The sequence below is a fragment of the Leptinotarsa decemlineata genome, unplaced genomic scaffold (genome assembly GCF_025532065.1).
Source record: "Leptinotarsa decemlineata unplaced genomic scaffold, Ldec_3_MD MMD2_tig00026294_RagTag_RagTag, whole genome shotgun sequence".
NCBI classification, from domain to species: Eukaryota; Metazoa; Arthropoda; class Insecta; order Coleoptera; family Chrysomelidae; genus Leptinotarsa; species Leptinotarsa decemlineata.
Window position 1 is genome coordinate 13,947,092 of NW_027412674.1, and position 12,721 is coordinate 13,959,812.

At 35.1% G+C, this 12,721-nt stretch overlaps 1 protein-coding gene across 4 annotated transcripts in view; it reads right to left on the reverse strand.

Moving 5' to 3' along the window:
- LOC111507302 (very long chain fatty acid elongase AAEL008004) overlaps window positions 1-12,721 on the reverse strand; it is a 49,239-nt gene that overhangs the window by 24,970 nt on the left and 11,548 nt on the right. Inside the window, exon 1 of one of the 4 annotated variants that reach the window (XM_023162604.2) lies at window positions 11,652-11,824. The exons of 1 other annotated variant lie outside the window; for it this stretch is intronic. The gene's annotated coding sequence lies outside the window, so the exon portion shown is untranslated. Of the gene's footprint in view, window positions 1-1,244; window positions 1,282-1,751; window positions 1,970-11,651; window positions 11,825-12,721 lie in introns of those variants that run through there. 2 more of the 4 variants (XM_023162598.2, XM_023162619.2) reach the window with 2 other exon arrangements.

Consider the following 12,721-nt stretch of genomic DNA (forward strand, 5'->3'; position numbering starts at 1 on the left):
AATATTGCTTTCAAAACCAACGATAACTTAGGCATGCATATTGAGAATAACAAAGATAAAAATTCAGGTTCAGAAAAAACGAGAGTGGATAAATTATCATGTGGGTAATGTCCGATATTTTATATCGGTCAAACTGGAAGAATGTTCATAGCCCACATAAAGGAACACAGAAATAGTTTCCTGAATAAAAAAAAAATCTTCACATATGTCAATCTTTTAATCACAGAGGGACATTAGTTCAATCATGAGTTCTAGCCCCTTCATTTCCAGAAAAAATGTTTAAAATTTCAAGGTAGAAAATAGGCAATAGAAAATAGGCAAACAAGAAGGTGATATGTTAGAGTATAAAAAAATTGTAATTCAGAAGTAATTTATTTTTAACGCTTGAGAAAACTATTATATAGCAAAACACGTGTCGCGGTTTTTGTAAAACCCTTTATAGTGAAAATCATACAATAAACTGTATTAATGAGAGTTCTCCATTTATGAGAAACCAAGAATGTATCTCTCCAAAGAACTCAGCTGTTAAGGCATGAATCAGATTTTACTAATTGAAGTATATTAAAATAAAAGTGACCTTATACGAATCGATCATCAATATGATACCTACAAGGCATGAAATGAGCGATAATTCGCCCATCTTGGGTCGAAACTATAAAAGGAACTTTCCATTAATACCTAAACTACCAAATTCAAATATCTTCAAAAAAATATATAGGAAATTGACTCTTTTCATCTTTCACCGACTACTTGTCGAATATCTTAAATTCTAGCTTCTTGAATCGAATTATATCCCAATAACAGCATTTGAATTTTTAGCGCTTACACCTAATAGTGTATTTTTTGTGTATTTTTTCTATTTTTTAAATTATTTTTAATTTTTCAATATTTCATGTGATATCTGTATTTGTATATATAGCTTTGCCTTGTTCTTCGTTTATTTTACTCTTACTTCACATAAGATAATTTTTATATAAATATTCATGGATACTTACTCATATATCTTTTTAAAAACTACTTCATCGTAAATATCCAAATAAATGTATTAGAAACCTCTCCACGCACGAGTTATCTTTTTGTGTTGTGGTTTTCTTCATTTGTTTATCAAAATTGATAAATATTCTGATATCATATAATACTATTATTTTATGGAAAATGAATATTATTATTATTATAGAGGTAAGTTATAGATAGATAGCTTAATAAACCATATAACTAACTGTATAAAAAAAGGAGCCACTCAATATCAAAACAGGATAATTTTTTGATGAGAAGAAAGGGAAATATGATGAACTGAACAATTCCTATCACAACTAAGATTAGAAATAGGAAGCGATATCAAAGTTCTACAAAGATCTAGATTGTATGTTTCCTAAGTTACTGATAAAAATAAAGTGCTTCCTATGTAGAATTTTATCTCCAAAGATAACAAAACACACATTAATAATATTCAAACAGATCAAAATTTTCGCGTCGAGCTATCAAAATTGGGTTGGTTATCCTGATAAATTGAGTTTCAGGGATACCGTTACAGGTAATGCCAAAGATATGTGTTCTAATCATTTTCAATCTGTTTGCGAAGACATAATTTCTTGGCACATTTCAACAACAACATTTAATGAATTCCAACTGACTCCAGAAACAGTACCTACTAGAAACAATTAACTAATTAGACGTCAATGGAGACGCACGAATTGTCGGCTATCCGTTGTATCTCATTAAAAACTTTTAAATCAGTTCAAGCCACTCACTCTGTAATATTTTCAATGAATCTATACAGTCTGGTATCTCGCCACAGGTTTGGAAAACGGTTCTTCTTGTCACAATATATGAAAACTCCGGCAGAAGAAATCTAGTCAATAACTACCGAGGTAGAAGTAAACTACCAATTTTCAGTAGAGTATTTGAAAGTATAGTTCACGATACACTGTTTTATTGTTCAAAATCCTCAATCTATCACTATCAACAGAGTATTATCGCTAAAATTGCCAGTGAAGCGAATTTATTCATATATTCAAAATATAATATGTTTCGAGTCCACAGGGCAACCACGAATAAGTTTAATCACTGTCGATCTCAGCAAGGCTTTTGACGGGTTTGATAAATAAATACTTATCAAAACTGACCACTGCTCAGATGCCTCGCAACTGGAGCTGGGAGTGCCACAGGGTAGTGTTTTGGCCCCAATACTATTTTCTTCATTCATTGCTGACATAGTGGAATTTTCACCTGAGTATAACATCACGCTGAATGCTGATGACTCATCTTTTCTTGTCTCTCAGGAACGCAGTGGAATTAATGAACAAGCGTGTAACCATCTTCTTAGTAAACTAGGATTATGGTTTTCAGCTAATCAACTACATTTCAATATAGAAAAAACTGAGTATTTAATCTTTCGCACCAGACAAAGAATAATATACAATCCACTCTCAATCAAACTGAATGATTTGAATATTATCAGAAAATCAACAACAAAATTCTTGGGAATAACCCTACAGGACGATCTCAGCTAGAATGAGCATATTACAGCAACTATAAATAGATTAAATACAAAAATATATCAAATTCGATGTATGCGGAATGTGGTTGATATCGGCAGTCTGTGAAATTTCTACTTTGCTGAAATCCAGTCTTTTCTACTTTATGGCATTTCACTATGGTAAACTCTCCGGCTACACAGCATCTATTTCTTATTCACAAAAAAGCAGTAAGATCTTAAAAAAATGTATCACCCAGGAATTCCAGCAAACCATTGTTTGCCGAATTGAATATTCTTCCTCTGGCCTGTCTTTATATTATGGAAGTTGCCTGCTGCATTTATAAAATAAAAAACACTCTTCCCAGGCATTCGGACATGCATATCTACCAAACCAGAAACAATCAGCTAATCTATCCAAATCATAGCAATCTCGAAGTAGCATCAAATGGACCTCTCCCAACAGGTGTAAGAATTTACAATAAATTATCCACTGGCATTAAAATTCAGCCTACACACTTCAAATTTCTAAACTCCATAAAACGCTTTCTGCAATAAAATTTATTTTATAACATTGATGAATTTTCAATGTAACTTTTTAAGCAAATAATTTATACTGCTGTTCTTTTTTGTTGGTTTGTAGTTACATACGTAGTCTTTACTATATTTATATACACGTAAAAAGACATTATATCCTGACATCTTCTATACCCTAATGAGTCCTTTGAATGAATAAACTGATTTAATTTGATTTGATCTTCTCAGGCGGTTATCCTCTCATATACATGGTGTCTCTGGACTTCCTCTTTTCCTCTCGGGAATGTATAGATGGGGTCAAAATATCACCAGTACTTCATATAACTTTTTTTCCTAAAATCCTTCGTTACCGAGTAACGGGCCCTTGAAGTTACAAAATGAAAAATGTTTTTCTTTGATAACTTTTCAAGTGAATATTCAAAATCATCCAAATTTTGGTAATTGACTAAACAAATGAATTCCGTCGATGAGCTTTCATGCAGGAGTCAGTTGTTTTGCTACAAAGTCAGGAACGGACTACCCCCGATGGTCCACACCCCAAAACTTTGAAATGACAGATATTTTTCAATATTTTTCAACAAAATAAGGTTACTTGGACAATTTTATGAATAAAAGTACTCGTGTGGAAAGTCGATCGGAGCAACGAGTCTTGATAAAAATGTAGTTCTACTCGACGACATCAAACCCGCTCGTCCACCATTATTTGAAATGAATAATTATCAAAGCAGAAATAATAATGATAACGTTAATTCAACAACATTTATCCTGAGATGTGTACCATTATCCGAAAATATTAGTTTTTAAGGAAAATGGAAATGATAGGTAAAATGTTCATAACGAATTTTTATAATGCAAACACGTTTAACTAACGAAACTCAAGAGCCTCAAGAGCAAACAGAAATGAAAAATCCGCTACAGAAACTGCTCGATATGACCACCTTCTCTCTCTATACATTTTCTTAGTCTGCGAAGACACCCTCTCTGTACTTGAAATAGCATTCCAGGGTCGTTTCGTATGGCTTCACAATGTAATGTTATTCTATTCAACAATGCATCGCTTGTGTGAATAGGTGTAGCGTAAACAAGGCTTTTTAGATGCCCCCACAGAAAGAAATCCAATGGATTCAAATCCGGAGAATATGGCCCACCTCTACCAATCCATCTATTGTGGAAAATATGGTTCAGATGGTCACGCACAATCAAACTAAAATGAGGAGGAGCGCCATCATGCATAAACCACATATCTCTTCGGGTTTGCAATGGAACATGTTCCAAAAGTCCATTCAAATCGTTCTGAATGAACTCCAAATAAGATGGCTTCCTATGATACCAGCCCAAACATTCACGTTGAATTTCCGTTGGTGTTTGGTTTGCAATATCCCATGGGGATTTTCTTCGGCCCATATATGGAGATTATGAGAGTTGATAACTCCATCTCTACTGAAACCTGCTTCATCAGTGAATAAAACTCGATTAATAAAAGTCATATCCTCTCTTTGCCTATCCATGAACCAATTGGCATATTCCAGTCGTGCTGGAAAATGTTGAGGTGTCATGGCATGTACCTTCTGGATGTGAAATGGGTGGAGCAGTTGTTCCCTAATTATTCTATGAATAGTGGACTTGGATGTATGGAACTGTTCTGATAGATTTCTGATGCTCATTGAAGGATCATCAGCGACGGCTTCCAAAATATTTTCCTCCAATACAACGGTACGTACAGTCCTAGGAGCGCCCTCACCACCTCGTTTTGGCAAAACTGTACCTACAATAATATCGAAATAAAACAACGTGCTCAAATTAATTATCAATTATTACATACCTGTCTCCCTCAAGCTGCGATCGACACGCTCGAATTTTTCTCTTGACGGTGCCGTTCGATTGGGAAAATGCTCGGAATACAGACGACGAGCTTCTGCAGCATTACAAAATGCTCGTCCATAAAATACATGCATATCTGCATATTCATTGAATGTAAACTGTTCGGCCATATCAAAAAAATTCAAAATATCCTATAGAATATTGACAATACAATGATAGTCATATGACAACGCACCACTCAACAAAACAAAATCGCATTCCAGTTTCTCATTTTTTATCAAAACTTTCTAAAAGGTTTTTTGTCAACATCTGTGAAAGAAATGGAACATAATTATTCCCTGGATATTTTTCACCTGATCATGTGCAGCCGTTTTTGTAGTTCATTCGTTTGCTTTTTATTAGTATAGTAAATATTTTTCCGATGTGCGTTTTTTCAGCTAAATTTAGATTCGTGTTAAAGAATTTCTCCCATAAAATTATAATTATCAGTGAAACTCCTCAACAGTTTAGCTGTGAAGAAGAATTTGAAACATTCGAATGTTGAGTTTCATGAGATTCAGATAACTGATCAACACGAAACGTGATTATTCCACACGTATTATGTACATACAAAATATGGAATGAATTCGATATTTCATAGTAGAGTAGCTTGTTAGTTTAAAAACACCACGAATCTACAGAACTTGATATTTCTTTTGAAAAAATATCTGCTATCACAATTGTGACTTAAACTTCCATATAGGTACTGTACTTTTTGTTACGACTTCATTTTAGCATACTTTGTATTATTCCTGTTATAAATGTTGTTGAATTAACGTTATCATTATTATTTCTGCTTTGATAATTATTCATTTCAAATAATGGTGGACGAGCGGGTTTGATGTCGTCGAGTGAAACTACATTTTTATCAAGACTCGTTGCTCCGATCGACTTTCCACACGAGTACTTTTATTCATAAAATTGTCCAAGTAACCTTATTTTGTTGAAAAATATTGAAAAATATCTGTCATTTCAAAGTTTAGGGGTGTGGACCATCGGGGGTAGTCCGTTCCTGACTTTGTAGCAAAACAACTGACTCCTGCATGAAAGCTCATCGAAGGAATTCATTTGTTTAGTCAATTACCAAAATTTGGATGATTTTGAATATTCACTTGAAAAGTTATCAAAGAAAAACATTTTTCATTTTGTAACTTCGAGGGTCCGTTACTTGGTAACGAAGGATTTAAGGAAAAAAAGTTATATGAAGTACTGGTGATATTTTGACCCCATCTATACATTTCTGAGAGGAAAAGAGGAAGTCCAGGGACACCCTGTATTATATCGTAGTCAACTTTTAGCATCAATGGATTCGAGTGGACGCACTTCATATACGAGGTCTATTCAAAAAATAAAGTGAATGTTTAAATTTCGCGTGCTACGTACATTCGATTATCGATTTTTCCATTTTTTATGTTTGAAACCCCCCCGAACATATATTCACAGTTTCAGCTGTTTAGCTCGCTTAGTTTCTTGGTAAGAGGCATAAATGTTAGAAATGGTTTGCATGTTGGGCGATTTTCTGCTATCAAAAAAAGTAAACTAAAGAATTTGCGTCAAAATTTGTGCAAAAAAATAAGAATTGAGTTCTCAATGACACTTCAAATGTTGACAGTGGCATACGGTGATTGTACTCTGAGTCAGAAAAATGTTTACAAGCTCTGCACAGAAGAGAAGATGTAAATAACGCCGCTCGTCCTGAATATCAACAGAAATGATCTTGAGAAAGTAAAGAAAATTATCACGGAGAATCGTCGAATCACTATTAGAGAAGTTGCTGAGAATATCGGCATCATGCCATGCAATTTTTTCGAAAATGTTGAGCATGAAGCGTGTGGCAGCGAAGTGCGTCCCAAAATTGCTGAATTTTGACCAAAAAAAGCGTTCCGTGAGCATCGCTCAGGAATTGTTGAATATCGTCAACAGTCCACAGCGTTCCAAATTTGCTTGGAGGAGTCTTAATGAGTGACGAATCATGAGTATATCCAATCGTCCCAATGAAAGACCCCAAGAGAGCTGAGACCAAAACAAGCAAACTCACTATTTTATTCGATTACAGGGTGTAGGTGTAGGGTGTAGTGAACACAGGGTTGCCACAGCTACCCCGAACGGGGTATTTCTACCCCTCTCCGGATTAATTTCCCCCGCTTGCTCCCCTCAAGCAAATCTACCCCGCTACAAAAAAGTTATGAAAGTGTGAATAATCCTCGACGAAAAAATTTGAAATTTCATATCAAATCTACCTCGACATACAAAATAAGGATTTAAGGAACGGGCAGGTATTTCACATTCAAGTGCACTTTTCTGGATCTCTAGTACTTCCTGGCAGTGCAGTGCAATTGGATTGACATTGACATATATGCTTTCACCTTTCACTTATGTCATGATTGTCAATGTCAATAATGTCACGTTGTCACGTAATGTTGTCACGTAATGTTGTCACGTAATGAACATTCACCTTATTTTTTGAACAATCTATTCAGATTTGTGGTCACGATTCAAAATTATTGTTTTTTGAAAGTTGAATTAGATTTTGTAGTTATCTTTTGATCTCTCAAGAAAAATCAAACCAAAAACTCGATTCATATTCCATCAAAGACCTTCAACCTCTGTTTATTGCTATCGAAAGCACACAAAATGCTATTGTTATTTGATTTGCAAATATTAATTGTAGGTCACGTAGGTCAATGGTTCAAATAGATATGGTTAAAATATATAGAAAACATTCTTTCGTAAATTTGAAAGAACCAACTAATGCATTTAGAATGCAAGATTAGATTGGAGTGCTTGAAGCGGAAGATAATAATATAGATTTTACGGTTCAAATATCCCACACTTCTTTTGTGTGCTTTCATAAATATTGTCTGAAAAATTTTTCTTGTTCTTTTTCTCAAACCAATTGGGTATTATATATTTTACACTTTTCCGATGCTTCAGAGTCGTTTCCACAGTCGGACCTTTCCTGCACTAATGAGGTAGGAAACTGACATACAAATAAATGCAAAAGTCACTCACTTAACACTGACTCAATCATCTCTGTTTCTCCGTATTTGTAAGTCCTAGGGAGCTAAAATTTGTTATATAGGTGCTTCTTGGGTGATCATGAATTACCATAAAGTAAACAAGTCATCAATCACACACATTGCTTCTCAGGTGTTAGATGCGCACTAAGAAAGGATTTTCAAATATTCCAACTAGGGCGCCCCCCGTAGGGTTAAAAGTGGCACATTTACATATGAAAATTACCTTTTCATCACTGTTTCTCTGTACCTCTATATGTATGTAGGTTCATTTTATATTGTGGATGCCGGGGGGGGAAGAGGCGTCCATAAGACAAAATTATCTTTCCATCACTGTTTATCCATGTCATTGAATTTCCAGTGGGTTTATTTATATTTAGTATTAGCAATGCACCCGTTCGGAGCCGGGGCGGTGTCCGTCGTATTAGCCTAAGAAGTAATTGTTTTTTGTCAAAGTGAGATAGAAACAAACACAAAATCACAGGTTTTTTTCCATGGTATGTCTCTCACACCACCCATACCACGGTCGCGGCTTCCCATCTAGCCGAAAGTTCGAAGTCTGCTGGAACTGCAGCATTGTCTGTCGAGAAATTGAAAAAATACCAAAATCTTGGTAACAACTATCTGTTCCATCCAGTAGCGGTTGAAACTTTTGGTGTTTATGGCCCGGAATCTCTGTTATTCGTTCATGAACTCGGAAGGAGAATAGGCCAAGCAACGAAAGATCACCGTTCTACCTCTTTTTTGATAGAAAGAATTAGTATTGCTATTCAACGTGGCAATGCTGCTTCGGTCCTTGGAACTATTCCTCCCTCAAATAATTTTGATGAAATCATACATTGCCCTAATTTCAGTACGGAACTAAAATCTCTCCGAAACAAGCCGAGATATGTGGATATTCAACAGTCTCCTATCAAGGTTAATTCACAAGTGATTGATCCACCATTGAGTGCGGTCAATGGACTTAGGTCATTCTTGCCCCCCAAATATGAGTTGCAGTCCTCGTAGAACTGGTTCCCAGTGGAAGAGCTTCATGAAGCAGAGCCGAATCAATCCCTCTACGGAACCCTTCTTCACTTGGAAGGATCGATCGCAGCTTGAGAAATGGTCCTTATGGAGATTCTGTGAAACATGTTCTTCCTTACGAATCAGTAGATAGTTGTCCTGAAAATCTAGAGAAGAGAAAATTGGATTGGATAATTAAGGAAACAGTTGCTACATGAATAGCATTTTACAAGTGTTGTTCATGACGAAGAATTTCAAGAACGAGGTTTCAATGATGGAGAAGAACGAGAATGTTTCCTACTTATTCATCAAACTCAAACACCTGTTCATGCAGCTGCAGTTTCGTAAGAATGTATCATCTTTTCCTCCAACCGATTTCCTGGATTCTTTGAAGTCCACTAGATACTCGTTAGGACAACAAGAGGATTGTTCCTAATTCTTGGGGTTCTTGTTGAATACTCTTCGTGAGCAAAACAATAGCAGAATCAATACTCCTGACCGCTCTGGATTGAATGAGTCCGTACAGTCCATCTCGTCTTGTGTTTGTAAATCTTTTGCTGGAAAAATCCTCACTTGTTTACTCTGTAGTAAATGTTCAAGAGGTAGCGAAATCTTATGTTAATATCTGGAACTTCATCTAGCGTTTCCTAATATGACTAATAACCAGTCCGTGCAAAGGTTATTGTTAAATCATCTGAAAATGTATTTTCAACAGGTGATGATGGACTGTATCGCCAAACATGCGCCAAACTAACGACTGTTAAAGGAAACAAGTATAGCTGAGGCACCTGTCAAACTAATAATAACGTTGATGATCTTCAAACAAGACTCAACCTCTGACGGAAGCAAGAAACTCTTTCGAAGGTTCGAAATAGATGAACATTTCAATCTAGCAGATCACTATTATAATATTCATGCAGTCATTGTTCACTGTGGTTCTGGCGTTGAATTTGGTCATTATTACGCCTTGGTCAAAGACGAAACGGACTGGTTTAAGTTTGACGATTGTCGTGTCACGAAGTATTTTGGCGATATATTGAATCTATTGGAGCCTCTGGAGACACCCTTCATTTTGTTTTATGAGAGAGAGGACATTGGCAGATCAAGATCTTCAGATGATGTGGTGCTGCAGGTTATTCCAGGTTTTCCTGCAGCTGAAAAAGCAAATGCGCCACTGGAATCAATGAAGTCTTCCCGGAGCGCCAATTAATTTTAATTGTTGTTTTTATTTTTATCGTTGTTTTGACCATAAATAAATTAGTTATAACCTTAAAAAAATATTGAAGCATCATAAATTAAGGAACATTATTTCATTCTTCTCAATTAGAAATGATTTAAACTTTCCAGGACGCCATTAAACTCAAAGAAATCATTCTCTTACGTTACTCTCAAATATTCATAGTTTTCTCTATAAAAAATGTTTACTTGATCCCACATTATCAATCCACCATCGAAAATTGACGTTACTATTACTTGGGCAGCTTCCAAACTAGTTCAGGAACCCAGAAACGCACGTCATTCATCAATCGTAGATCATTTCCTGACCTTGATTTCACTGGAGACACCCTACATTTTGTTTTATGAGAGAGAGGACATTGGCAGAACAAGATCTTCAGATAATGTGATGCTGCAGGTTTTTCCAGGTTTTCCTACAGCTGAAAAAGCAAATGCGCCACTGGAATCAATGTTGCCCCGGAGCGCCAAATAATTTTTATTGTTTTTTTTTATTTTTATCGCTGTTTTATAATTTCACAAATAAAAATCACAGGAAATAAACAATTTTTGTTTCTATTATTGACCAGTGTTATCAACAAAAGGTTATCTTCGAGATACAATATTGTCTGTCTTCGGGTTAGATTCATCGACCTATAAACAACTGAAAAATTTCAAAAGTTGAATTATTCCGAGTAACAAATTATGATCATACACAGCTCAACGTTAATGTGTAGATTACAATAATGTTAGCATTCATTCGAAATAGGCTCTAAGTGATGTGTCAGTGATACCTAATCAACAGTTGGTTAATTGGAACTGCAGAGGTTTTGATACTCTTATGCAAAAGTTTCTTTTTTTTCCCAGAAATATTTTCTTTGATCCGAATAATCCCTGGGTTCATGTAGTTTTAAAATGGCTCTTGCAAAAATGACTTCAAATTGATTTCAAAATCAAATAAGCTACAAGATAATTCAATTTTGAAAGTATGCCATTTAATTATCCCAACTATTCTATTTTAGAACGTTCATCAACATCAACCACTGCAGAAGATTTTGGTTCAGCATAGTCCAGATTTTCATTAAAATATGTTCATCATTCTTGGAAGGTGCCTATGATATACTCAAATTCTGATAAAAATACCAAACACTTGCCTCTCATGTGAGACCTACGATTTTGGAGGTATGTGTTTTAGATACCCCAAAGAAAAAACAACAACTAACCCAGCCAATGCCGCACACAAAGCTAAAGAAAAACCATTAGGCATCTATGCATCGTCTTCCATTTGGAAGATTCATCGCAAGTCACTTCCTATATATGAAAAGCAGAAATTAATTTCATTTGGTCGGCACGACCACCGATATACCGGTTTCGGAGTACTAGCTCCTAGTCAATACCGGAAGGGGCAATTTCAGAAAGATGAAACCGTCTGAAATGAATATCCCGATTGACGACGAAAAAATATCCCGAGATCTTGGAACTACGTTCTGAATAAGCTACAGATTTTGAGATAAGATAATGATGAGATAAGATTTTGCACTCACTTGTGATATTATGGAGTTATTTCGCTGGTTAACAAAGTGACACGTACATTAACATATCCTTAATTATTTCGAACTAGCACATAAGATAAAAACCAATTTTCAAATTGCAAAATAAATGAGCTCATTTGCAAAAAAATAGAAACCAATCACCACGTTCGGTTTCGAATCGAATAATGATTCAAATAATAATAAAATAAAAAATCAATCATGAACTGAACTTACAAGAGTCCACAAGTCCTTCGCGGAAATGTTTTTCTTCGCGACTAAACCAGTTTATATGGAAAAAAACTCGACATAATTTTTTCAGAGAACTACAATAATAACACGACGAGAAATCATTATTTTACGGTTCAATCACTATTCCACATTCTAACAGTGACTCGTTAGGGTTGGTTACATCTAAATCTAAACAATCAAGGAAAAGATTATTGGTGATAGAAAGTATATTTTCACTGTGTTCTGAAACAGAACAACAAATATGGCTAATTCCTCAGATTCGATAATTGAATCCGTTATATTCAAGGGAAATACAGAATTCTGGTATTTTCATATTAGATTGCGTAAAATGAATGTTATATCGTGGTTGACCTATTCAGCTTTTCAAAAACAAATCCTTTTTATTACGCTTTGTTTTAATAGTTACTTGTTACACTTTCAAACTTAAGCCTAACTGTATAGATTTACCGAGAACTAGTGGATATGTCGGATTCCCAATAATGTGTTGTGTTGGATAAAATCGTGCATGGAAAACCTCGTGATGTGAAACTAGGGGTTCCACAAGAGTCTGTTCTGGGTCCATTGTCACATAACTATGTACGCTGACGATACTACAATCACTGTTTCTGGAAAAAATGAGAATGAATTATCGATGAAAATTAATTTAGTTATTGACGAATTGATGCTTTTCATATCCATTCTGTTGAAGATGTTACTGTGTCTAACTTGTGATAAACTAACTTTGGAGCTGTTTCAATTCTCATTCGATTGCGAAGTTATGAATTATCATTTTTTCTAGTCTGCAATTCATATGCCAATAATACAGCAACCGATTATTCAGATCCACAGTGAAG